This window comes from Anser anser (assembly GCF_964211835.1).
Source record: "Anser anser genome assembly, chromosome: 3".
Taxonomy (NCBI): domain Eukaryota; kingdom Metazoa; phylum Chordata; class Aves; order Anseriformes; family Anatidae; genus Anser; species Anser anser.
Genome location: NC_139722.1, coordinates 55,619,987 through 55,633,017, shown reverse-complemented (window position 1 = coordinate 55,633,017; position 13,031 = coordinate 55,619,987). Strand labels below are relative to the sequence as shown.

Below are 13,031 nucleotides of genomic sequence, written 5' to 3'. Positions count from 1 at the left end.
CTCTAGGAAACTTATATTTCTCTGTCTCCTATTTGTGGTAGAGGTAAAAGATAGGGAAATGGACATAAATAAATACTATTTTTCTATAATTGTTTTTAAAATATCTTGCTTGCATACTTCTGGCATTCTCACTTGCTGGCATACTTCTCAATATAATATTTCCTCTAGAATCTGTGAAAGATCTCTAATTACTTCAAATGTAAAATGGTTAATGTCACAGCTACTATTTCACAGTAAGTTCGTTATGTACTGATAGCTGAAACAATTTCTCTCTCTTTCTCTCTTCCTCTTTCTTTCTCTCTTATTCTTTCTTAAAATATGAGTCACACATGCTTATTTAGCCCAAGGCAAATACAAGAACTGAAATGAAAACTCCATCCCCAAATCCTCTTCTCTACTGGTTAGAATTGCTCAGCTTCATTAAGCCTAATGGTAGAGTAGTGGTTTTTTGACCATTTTAGGCAGGACATTTTTGCAGTAGCATGATTTTATTCTAACTCTATGAAGTAATCTGTCTCGTACAAAACTAAATGCAATTACCTACTGTGTCTATGAAACACTTGAACATGAAACAATGACTTTTGTATGGAGTAAATTCATTTCAAATGAAAAGGGAGTTAAAATATGTTTTCCTGATTGAAATCCCCATTTTTTTTCCGATACTCAGTATGTTGAATCAAACATCCCTAACATAAAGATGCAAATCTGAAATTTATATTACTTACCTTTTTTTTTTTTTCCCTCAAAACTAGTTATGTATCTGCTCATACATTTTTTTTTTTTTTTGGTGTTTTACAGAGAATGTAAAAAACAGACATCTAAATTCCAGCTTTGATTTATTAATGGTCAGTTTTCTCCTATTTATTCCCATGCCAACATTGTTTTTCCATCTCTACTACTGAGCTGTTCATATTTTATGAAAAGCAGTCATGTCCCTTTTTATCCTTTGTTATACTATATTAATCAAGCCAACTTCTTTTTCATATGATAGGTTTACTCTTTCCTTGTTTATCCTATAATGAAAATTCCTTCATCATATGTATTGTAAAAACTTTGTCTGAGAAACCTTAGGATTTATAATGGTTTTTTTTTGTTTTGTTTGTTTGTTTGTTTTTTTAACTTTATAGTGCACTAGGAATGCAGTCATTGTTTTTCTCCTAAATGTTCTTATATGGTAATTTTTTTTTTTTTTTATATGAATCTGGGAAACTAGTGTAAAACAGTGATTCATACAGATGTTCCCAGGTATTCCTAATCTGATTAAACTAAAGGTTATCACATCTCCTGACAGTCTTCAATGTCCTCTATTTACCTGCAATGTCTTTCATCTCAGTAGTTGTAGGAGTGTTCTGTCTATCATGTGTGCTCAAACTTACTGTCTGAACAGTAGCAAAAAGTTCACCAGAACAACTCCCCACATTCTTCAAATAGCTCCAGAGCAAACTCTTTGAGTACAATTAAACTAAAAAGTTACATTCTTAGCTGTTGTTTTTATGTTTTTAGTGAACTACAGAGACGTACAGTGCCCCGAGTATGACATATTGCTCAAAATGAGATCTGCTGATGTAATTAAGCATGGTAGAGAAGCTACACTGCACGGTTTGTTAGCAGTCGTCCCCCCCCCCCCCCCAAATCCAAAATTCCAAAAAAGTAAGAAATATTTATCATTGTGATGTTTGTTGTTGTTGTTGTTGTAATGATTTACTTCCTGTTTAAAAATAAAAAATAAAATAAAATAAAAAATTGCCTATATTCACCTTCTTCTAATTCCTGGCTGTGCAGAAGCATTTAGATGTTAAAAGAACCTATGATAGACATTTATCCAAAGGTATATGCATATTATGTTCATCCTTATTCAAAAAGATTTTTGAAAATATTAAAAGTGAATAAAAAAACTCTAAGCCAAAAGTTCCTATATCTACTTTGACTGGCTGAAGTATATTTCTTTCTCTGATGTCTGAGATTCCAAGTGACCTTATGTCTGATATCAACTATATGAAAATATTTGTCGCTTCTATTAAGGATTCTTGAAATAATAGATTTACAAATAGAAACACGCTATGCTTTGGAGAGGCCTACTTAAAAGAGTTTTTATTTTGTTTCTGTAACATGCATGAAAGCATTTTAACCTCGAACACAAGAATTGAAACAAGTATATAAAAGTATATAATAATGTGCTTGAATTTAAGGTTTTGTGTTTGTTACTAATTCAACTAGCCTCGTACTATATGGAGTGAAAATGCTTGCAAACTAAGAGGACATTTTAGACTTAAGTACAGAAGACAGGAAATAAGGCTATGTTTTCCAAGAGGTGCAAAAATCTCTAGCAGCACTATGATGGAGACTGAAATAATTTAAGTTAACATTAACCAACAGAATGAGGTACAAGATGCATATTGTCAAGTGTCAAACCCAGGGATGTAGTTTACAAGTTTGTGTTGGAGTTTTACAGCTTACAGATAAAAATAAGATGCTTAGGGAAAGGAGAAATTGTTTTGAGAAGAGGTCTGTGCCATCTGTCCTTTATCTAGCAACCATACTGGAGAGAAAGCTTGTAATCTTGAAAAAAATCCTACAGGAGCTGCTAAAAGTCTGTCTTTATCAGAAAATTTATTTGACAACCAGTAATAAAGAGAGTTAAGTTTATATTTTATTTTACTATGCAAACATATGCTATATATAATAACTATATTGCCTTTCATAATTTTAATGTGGTTGTTTAAATGGAGAAACCAAATTGAGGAACAAGTATTTAATGGGCCTATTTTTATCAGTGTATTTTATCTAATAGTTTACAAAGATTTATGTGACATTACGTGTCAGTAATTGCAATGCCATTTTAAAGACAGTCTTTACATCTGGCATAGACTGTACTGAGTACTGGAGTTTAATGTCAAGGAAGATGCAATAAAACAGAGAAAACTAAAAAGAGCCCTTCCCCCTACTAATAAATCCAGACAGAGAGTCCTGTTTCTGTTCCAGTGACATCAGAACACTGGATTGATACCAAGTCATTCTGAAAAATGCCTTTAAGAAATATCTCTTCACTCTGCAGACATGCGATGTAAGGATTCAAGTTATAAGAATATGTTTTAGTACAACAAATGCAATAAATTAGTAATTAAACATTTTCCCACAAACTAGAATCAGAACAGCTTACGTTGTTATATAATTTACGGGCATGAACGGAAATTTCCTACAAAACAAGCCATTGTGTCTACTTTTACAAGCTAACTAGCAGCATGTGACTGTTTCTTGTATTTCTTAAGGGATATAAAAAGTCTTATTTAAAATACTTTGTTGATTGCATGTCACATTTCATTCCATATGTGCTTATGCTGGGCTGTATCATATCAAGTTGACTTCTAACTGCAACATAAAACAGAGTAGGACAATCGGCTAATATCTACCAACTTCTCTCTTTAATTATGTGCTTTCCCACTATACATAACTGCTAATTTAGTTTCATCTGTGTTGGAAAGACAGCTTTGGGTTCATTTGTTAGGCTACACTTGAACAGCCTCTTTTGGTTTTGGCATATCTGCTAAGCCAGGTACCATCCCTAGTGCTCTCTGCTGGAAGTTATTAACCGCTCATTTTCACATGCAGTTGGCTTCCTAATCCATTTTAACCAAGTGAGTTGGGTTAGCAAAGGCCTAGTTTGTTTGGTTTTCCTGAAATATTTTATAGGGTTTTCACAAACCTGGTGTGGCCAAAAATGGTGAGTTCCCCAAGGGACACAGCTGCCCCTGGAAGTTAGAGTTCTAATGCAGCTAGCACACTAGCTAGGAGGAATAAGGTGTCTAAGAGATTGTAAATGCCCATTAGGTGCACAGATGCTTTAGAAATCCCGTCATTTGCTGATTAGCATTTTTACAGTAACAAAATTTAAAAAATATATGTTTTGGTGTAAGTACTTCCATCCATGGAAATTTGGTAAGGTGTTTAAATATTTTTATGAAGAATCATAAAGGTTCCTTGACAGACAAAATAAACTGAAGAAAGTACCATTATCCAGAACTGTATGCTATATTCTACAATTGCTGCAGTATACACAGTGACAAAACAATACAAACAATTTTGTTTCAAATATTGTCTTCAAACTTTTTTTTTTCTTTTTTTTTTTAATGAACAAAGGAAGATGAAACTCTTAAGCCCTAGGAGGCTAGCCATAGGTGCAAACATTTCCTTAACCACATTTTTTTGTTTTGTTTTGTTACTATTTGACTGGCTATTACAGCGGTGTGGGGTGGCAAAGTGTCTGATTTTTTTTTTTTTTTAAGGAAGTGTTTATGTCTATGGCTGTAAATATTTTTATTATAACAGGTCCTGTTCCCCGTTCAGAATGAGATATTCTTTGTGCATAACTCCATTGGCATGCCTTTGAAATTACAACGATCTGACAGCAAAAACTAACATGAATCAACTGCATTTTAAAACCACCTCTACTGGATATGGAAGTTATCACCTATGTAAGGGGATTCATATATCACTTGAAGCATACATTCACTGTTTCATACTGGTAGATGGCTTACCTCATATATCTTTTCCCCATAAAATGTTTATATCAATTTGCAGTTCAAAGGAAGCCACACCATTAGGATTTTTTCAGCTTGTCTTTATTTTTACTTTTAGACTAGCTAATGCTTTGAATACAGAAAAACAATTCCAGACATGAATTTTGTACATACATGTTTTTATTATTTTCTTCTTCTATTTGCTCTTTCTAGTAATAACCAGTATTTCTGTTTAGAGGTTCATCAGTTCACATGAGATTTTAAGCTGTTAAAGATGTTTTCTGCTTAGAAAGTCCGTATGTGAAGATGTCTGTTTCTACACAGTACTATACTGATCTTCTCAGAATAGTCCCTCAAATGGCCGTCACTGTTACAATAAGAGTATTAATAATAATGGCAACCATATTTCTAATGGTGTATTATTATAATATTGAAGGACAATTATCTCATAATTTGTCAGAAATACAGCTACCACAAAGACCAGAAAGAATACATGATCTTACAAACTGCCATGTCTTGGTTCTATTTTGTTTATCATTTTAAAAGGAAATAAATTTAGAATTTAAAAAATTTTTTTTTTCTCTGTATCTGTGGTATATCCATAATAGTCTATCTTTTTATCAGTTTTAGCAATCAGTTATATTAGCTTTAAAAATATCATTCCTTCATAATTAAACCCAATGCCAGAATGCTTACTATTTTTCTTAGCCTCAAAAGTTCACTAAATTCTTCCCATTCCAGCTTCCCCCAAACAAGAGCAGAATTAACCAAAAATGTCCAAAGAGCTGAGAATCTCAAGCTGTGAGTAGCTGAATAAAGAATTCTTCAAACAGGATGAGTGAGCTTAAATGTCACTGAAACATATGGTGAAACAGTTTTCTTGATGCGCCTGATTCCAAACCCATTAACGGGAGCTGTTCCGCTGACTTCATTGGGTTTGAATCAGGACCTATAAAAGGTATTTAAAAATGCTTTCACAATGAATGCCAGCTAATGGGGGCTCCTTTCCAAATGAATATGACCTGGTTTGTCCAAGAAAGTTAATTTATGCTAGATTGGAAGTCTAGTTTCACACATTTGAGTATTCCTATGAACGTTCTGGGTTAGACCTTCAGCTGGCATGTATCAGCCTAATTCCATTAAGGTCTATATGTCTGTGACAATTTACATCTGGACCATACTTTTGGAACCCATGTTCTAAGTCTTTGGAGATTTTCTCATCATGTCTCACTGCATTTTTCTTGTTTGGTTTTTCATGTATCAGTTGAAGAAAAACACCATGTCCAGGAAAACAGCCTGAACTCCTTATATATGCAAGGAAAGACAATGGAAATCACACGAGAGGCACTGCAAATGGAAAAAGAAAAAATCAGAAGTATGGATATTGAATTTTCTTCAGTAAAATTTTTCTTCCATGCAAGGGAGACTTAACAACTTTGAGGCAGCAGCCTTTTTGTGTATACTTTTACAAAAATATCAGCCACTCCCTTTTTATTAGCTTCACTAGGACAGATCTCTGACAGGATCAGACTCATACAGCAGCATGTGAATCTTATGTGAATACCATATTGTTGCAAGGAGAGATAAAATCCTTAACTTAAGAACAGATTTTATTGTGGAATACAACTTTGCTTGCCTGAAGTTGGTGGGATTTTTGTTTTCTAATTTAATACATCATTAATCAAAATATTGACATACTACAAAAAAAACAATAAACATTCCTTCTCTATTTTCCAGATTATGAATATGTCTAGACAAGAAATCAAAGCAGATTGTAACTTTTGGAAGCCAGTTCTTAACTTGTTCTAAGAAGAAATAGTCTTGTAGAGACACGTCTGCTACATTCTTTACAAATTAGGAAGCAAAGGAATAGTAAAGAGATGGTGAGTTTGACACCAAACAAAAATTCCTGCTTAGTTATTTAAAGTTAATGTGTTAAAATTAGCTCAGACAAAAAGCATTTTGCCATTGCCTATTACAATTTCTCATAAAAATATGGAGGAGGGTTGGAGATGATATTGTTATGGGGTTTGTCACATCTTCTGATGTCACCACGTTGGATGATGCTTGGCAGAAAGCCTTTTGTGTTCAATAAATACCAGAGTTAGAGTTAATTCAACAGGAAGGTGCAAGTCTTACAAAATCAACACTCTTTGGGTATGCATAATAAATTGCCTTCAGCATTAAAATTGTAAAATTAATTTGCTGAAAATTCACTTAGATACACATTCAGAAAACTTTTGACCAAATTGTACGTGCTTGACTATCACTCAGTCAGAAAGGTGTTTCACTTCTTTTTAGAAATGTATGTAAACATATTTCCTCTCCAATTGGCTTAATACTAACTGTGGTAAGTAGATCACTTTTGAGTTCATCGTTTACCGACCTTTAGTTCTGTGTCTGGTGCAAATTATTATACCAGCCTAATTTACTTGTATTTTAAGCCACAAAAACTGTGATTATGATCCTGATAAGAGTTTTCATTAAAGCATTTTCCTTTAGCAACACAGAGAAGTTGTAAGTTTTGGGATATATTGGTATTTCAGTGAATAACTGCAGTCTGATGAATTATTTACATGTGAGAAATCACACAGAAAATAATTTTAATCAAATGATATTCTTTCCGAAATTATTTTTAATAAAAGAACTTTTAAGCCAACAAAGTTGCTGGGAGTCACATTGTATGTAGCTGTCTCCTATCACTCTGTACAATAATCCCTCACATCCCTTCAGAGAGCTGTTTACTCCCATACTCACCGCTCCATGAAAGACATTTGCTTTCCCCTGCACAGCTGAAGAAATGCTGTAGGCTGGGCTTACCTAATATTTGAGAACATATTTCTTTGCATAGTAGTCCTTCAACAGGGAAGACGGGAATTGATACAGAAAATGTAAAAAAAGTAAATTTTATTAGAAAAGGGTGTTATTTGAATGACTACATATGGTGGAATAAAAGGGACCTTAGCTACCCTATCAACGTTGAGCAAGGATTGGCAAGTAGGGATTGGGTATTATTCCCACAGGAAGTGATGGGATCACAGTGATCCCAATCAGAACAGGTCAGTAAAGAGCTAGCAGTGCAAGCGAGATAACGTAGCAGTGCAGATTCACAATATCATAGTAGCAGATGACTTCCAAGCAGGCTCCAAATGTATTGGGGATTTTGGCATTTTCAGAAGCATGATTAGGTTTGAGATAAGTGATGTAATTGTGCCCTACTTCTACTACTGTTTGTACTGCTTACATACTACTGCTTACTATTGTGTTTTCCATTCAGTAACTTTGATTCTAGATTGCTTTACAAACACAGAAACTTTCATTAGTACTGACACTGCCTGTGTCTACAAGGATGTGACATACAACTCCTAAGTTTGCTACTATCAAGCAGGGTAAGTTTCTGTAAGTCTATTTTTCCTTAATTTCCTCATTGGTAAGGGAATCATGATATTTCAATTTATTGTTCACTTAGTCTTTGTAATAGAGTTTCTTCTGTTAACCTTCACCAAGTGCTGCACACTGAATTGGAAAATACAGTGCAGTGTGTCCCAACCTACACATCCAATCAACACTTATTTCAAACATATTTCACTCTGCTGAAATCACAAGTTACTGCAAGCTTAATCCATATTATTAAGTACAGTTTTGAAATAAAACTCAGTCCAGTAGCCACCTCTAATTAATTTACTGGTGCTTTTTTTTAAGTTATTTTGAAAACGTTTTCTAAGCTTTTCTCTCTCTCTCTCTCTCTCTCTCTTTTTTTTTTTTTTTTTAGTTATATTGCTAAAAATGGTTCTAAGCAATTAAATAAGGAGAGAAAATCACAAAACACTGAAATGTGAGTTAAAGGGAGATGAGATAAACCCTGGAAACTTTCTGGAAGCAAACCTGGCAATTTATGAAGGACTATGAGGCAAGTAAAGCACTGAAGAAAAAAACATGTTTGTTTGTTTGTTTTTCCTTCATATGGTTTCCAGCATGAATCTTGCATGCAGAAGGTATTTGGGGGTAGACACAGGAACCTGCTTCCACCCACTCCTACCCCTCCTAGATTGTGAGTTCCTGGAACTCAAATTTTACACAGGTGAGATAATTTTAGGTGTAGATATACAATGAATCAGAGTGTGTTGAATCAGTTCCATGGTCAGTTAGGATGTCCATATGAATACAATCATTGTCACTCAGCCCCATGGACCTGATTTTCAACCAGCCCATTCTTTAAAGCACTTGCAAACTTACAATAAAAATATACCTACTCACATCCAGCAGTGCAAATACTTGCATGAACACTTGACCTGCTACTTAACACTGCCAGTACACAAGTGGCAGAACTGGCATTCAGGCATTCAAAAGATAATCTACGCACACATAATACCACATGTTTGCACAGGTGTTAAAATCAGTCAAATCTGTAGCCATATGTACATGAAGGAATAGTTTTGTACACACGTACCATCAAAGACCAAGAACAGACTTGGCTGCAAATATAGTCCCTACTACTTCAGCACTGGCATAATTTTACTTACTTAGAGTTAATTGATGGCATAGTCTGGGAACTGAAAGACATAAAACAATTGCAAAATATTTTAAAAGGTCTTATAATGCATGTTGGCTAGAAACAGTAATGTACATTTTATATTACAAAGCAGTCTGGCTTTTTTCATCTCTCTGTACACTTTGGGACTAAATAAACTCATGAGTCCATTATACATGCTTATGAAAGCCCACTTGAAACAGTGAACAAAATCACTGAAGCTGAAACAAGTCAAGACACTGCTCATCTCTTACAGATTTACCTAGTATGGACTCCTTTATGAACTGTGTATGTTTTCTTAACTTTACTTGGTAACAAGCAATACTGTTTGTAATAATAACATTTTTGGTCTACAGATGAACCTTCTTGAAAAGCAATAATGTTTTTCAACACTGTAAATGAGCTCTGAGCAGAAGTTAACATTCAAAAGGAATTGCAGTTCCTATCACACTTCTACTTTATTGCAAATACCAGTTACACCAAACCCAAAATCTACATCTAAAGAGCCTTGCATTACTTTAGGAAAAGAAATTGAGGGTCTAGACAGAAACAGAATGCAGATTTTGATAGCAATGTCACAGCGTTCATTAAGCTCTACTTCAAAAGGTTTTCCCTGCATTTATGTACCAGTAGGTGAGTAGTAAGCCATATGGAAGGTGTACTTCTGCTAAATCCAAAGGCCTTTCTGTAGGGATATTCTGTAGGGCTCTGTTCTCCTGCTGCATGTTTAACTTCAGAGTAGCTCTAGTGATTTCAAGGAGAAGCTTATGGCGAGTGAAGCAGTCCTGCTAGACTGTTCTTTAGACAGTTCTGATTATAGATAAAAGTATTTTTAATGAATATGCTTTTATTCTTATAGGGAACTTTAATCTCTAGATATGGGCCAAGGGAAACAAACAAACAAACAAAAAAACAACAAAGAAAACCTACTTCTTATCTTAGTAGTCAAGGAGTGATCACAGGAATATATTGCTCTAGAATTAATCAAGTGGCAAGGCTTTTATAGGAGAGAAACTCATAAGTAATATCTTCAGATAAAAAGATTAGTGCATTTAAATTAAATGAATGGATAAACAAAAATAGCTTTATGATAAAGAATGTTTTTATTATCTCTTCAAAGGGTATACTTTTTGAAAAGTTAAGGGAATAGTTAAGAGACGGGACAATTTAGGGACTGTCCTGGTTTCAGTTAGGACAGAGTTAATTTTCCTCCTAGTAGCTGGTAGGGTGCTATGTTTTGGATTAGGATGAGAAGAGCTCTGATAACATGCTGATGTTTTAATTGTTGCAGAGCAGTGCTTACACCAAGCCAAGGACTCTTCAGCTTCTTGCTCTGTCCTGCCAGCGAGCAGGCTAGGGGTGCAGCAGGAGCTGGGAGAGGACAGATCCAGGACAGCAGACCCAAACTGGCCAAAGGGGTATTCCATACCATCTGACGTCATGCTAAACAATATATAGGGGTGGCTGGCCGGGGTGGGGAGCCGGCTGCTCGGGGATAGGCTGGGCATCGGTCAGCGGGTGGTGAGCAATTGCATTGTGCATCACTTGTTTTGTACACGTTATTATTAGTAATACTATTATCATTATTATTATTATTATTATTGTTATTATTATTTTCCTGTCTTAATAAACTGACTTTATCTCAGCTCACAGGCTTCACTTTCCCGTTTCTCTCCCCCATCCCAGAGAGGGCGGGGGGAGGGTGAGCAAACGGCTGTGTGGTGTTTAGCTGCCGGCCGGGTTAAACCACAACAGGGACTTAAATGCAAAGGACAAATCCAACAGAGATTCCTTTAAATAAGGCATAAAGACACACAAAATTCTGCAATTTGTCACCAAATTGAGAAAAATCTTTTAAGAGAAGGCTCTCCATCCTGGCAACCCACTCAAAATAACACCAGCATTAGGAACAGAAAAATGAAATGAACATCTGGGAAAAAGAGAAGACTTAACATGGAGGAAATGCAACAACTAAAAGAATTAGTCATTGTATAGAACACCAAAATAAATAATAAAATTAAAAATAATGTCAATAAAAAGAAGAAAGAAAGTGCAAGTGAGGCCATGCATACAGAGAGGCTGGTATTGAGGTTAAGGATAATCTACAGGTGGCCTCCAAGATACTTAGCCTTCATTTTCAAAACCAACCAAACAAACAAACAAATAGCATTGGTCCAAGTGTTCCTGTCAAACAAATAAGCAAATCTACACCAAAAACATCTCTTTTTCACCATTCCCTAACCACCAAACTAGCCATTTTCTCAACACACAGGACTGAGTATCCAGTATGTAAGAAATAAGAAATCAGCTTACCAATACTCAGTTAAAACAATCTGAAATCCTTCAGTAAGGTCTGTGAATGAGGATGGAATTTCAATTCAGTTAACAGTCAAGAGGAATGAAGAAAGGCAAGTTTAGGTCTGATACACACACAAAAAAAAATAAAAAAAAATAAAAAAATAAAGGCCTGAGAATTACAAAACAGTCAGCCTAATGGTAGCAGCTAGAAAGATACTGAAACAAGTAATTAAATAATCAATTTATAAATGCTTAAAGGATAATGAGATGAGAGAAAAGAACATGCATAAATCTGTCAAGAGCATGTCATGGCAAATCAGTTTAATTTCCTTCTTTGAAAAGGAGTGACCCATCAGAAGAAGTAAGAAATCTGACAATGGGTGAAACGCTGAAGCATTTTGTTTCAGCACTTTCTAGATTAAATATTCTGTTTAGGAAATGCTGAAACAGTTGCATTTAACATTTTTCCAAAATCACATTCACATTTGAAAATTTGGTGTGAATATGTCTTCAAAGGTTACATAATGTTACAGAACCTAGATCAAAACAAAATACTTCATGTTGTATCTCTCATCCAAACACAAATATTTTTCCCCGTACTTTCAACTATAAATAAATTGGAAAGGATTCAAATATTGCTATAACCAGGCTGATGATCACAGAATCATAGAATGACTTGAGTTGGAAGGGATGTTAAAGATCATGTAATTCATACCCTCCTGCAATGGGCAGGGACAGTTGGTTTCATATTCCCCAGAAAAATGGAAATAATAATCAGCTTAACTTTATTGAGCAAGATTTGGATGAAATATTAAACAATCCTGTTTAACTATACAGCGAGCTAAACACTAGAACAAGACATCTAAAAATGTTATTAATATTTTCTGAAAGGCAGATCAGAAAACAAACACTGAACATTGTTGATCTCTCTGTGTCATTCTGCTGTTGAATGAAAGCATGAATCCAGTGACATCTTGATATCTTACCCAATCTTGTATTGCTACTTAGCCTTTAACGTCCTTGACAGTGAACGTAGTGATGGCCAACAGTTATGCTGTCACCATCATCTCCAAGTCAGAAGGCAGGCTCAGGATGTTGGGTGTATGCCGTTTGGATCAAGATCATAATTTACGTTTCAGTTATTACAAAAGCTGTAGATTTCTAGTACAATATAAGTGTTTAAAATGAATGAAACCCTGTTAACTGCAAAGATGGAATGGTCCAACGTGGGTGTCTTAAGAGGGTAGAAAGAAAAAACAAGATCCTGAAAAATTTCATGAGTAGTTAGATGTAAGAAAAAAAAAAAAGCAAAAAAAAAAAAAGCAGTTCCACTTAAAAATGTTGAGGCTCTATACACTGCCAGTCACTTCTGTAAATGTCCATACTACAAAGTTAAATCTTACAATAATTGAGAATGTGTATATCCAGGACATCAGTTCTTTAGAACTAGACTTTTATTGTTTTTTCCCACCCAAATTATGTTCTTAGTAAATCCAAAATGTTTCATGAAGACATAGCCAGAGAGATAGCTGTGTCAAAACTGGAGAGAGAGAGAGAAGATGAGTAAGAAAGAGAGCATAAGTTTAGTAGCTGCCGTGTGATATACAATACAAAAGAATGAACTTCAGGTTGGCTTGGAGTGGTATGTGTGAAACAGGAACTTTTAGCAGTCAGAGCCAGAACTG

General features: G+C 34.8%; 1 long non-coding RNA gene across 1 annotated transcript; it reads right to left on the bottom strand.

Moving 5' to 3' along the window:
* Nucleotides 1–4,705: 4,705 nt before the first annotated feature.
* Nucleotides 4,706–12,213, bottom strand: LOC310897244. Its single transcript, XR_014582161.1, has 3 exons — nt 11,362–12,213; nt 9,041–9,070; nt 4,706–5,864 (listed from the first exon to the last, which is right to left on the bottom strand). It is a non-coding gene; the product is annotated as an uncharacterized lncRNA (long non-coding RNA).
* Between the last annotated feature and the right edge of the window lie 818 nt (nt 12,214–13,031).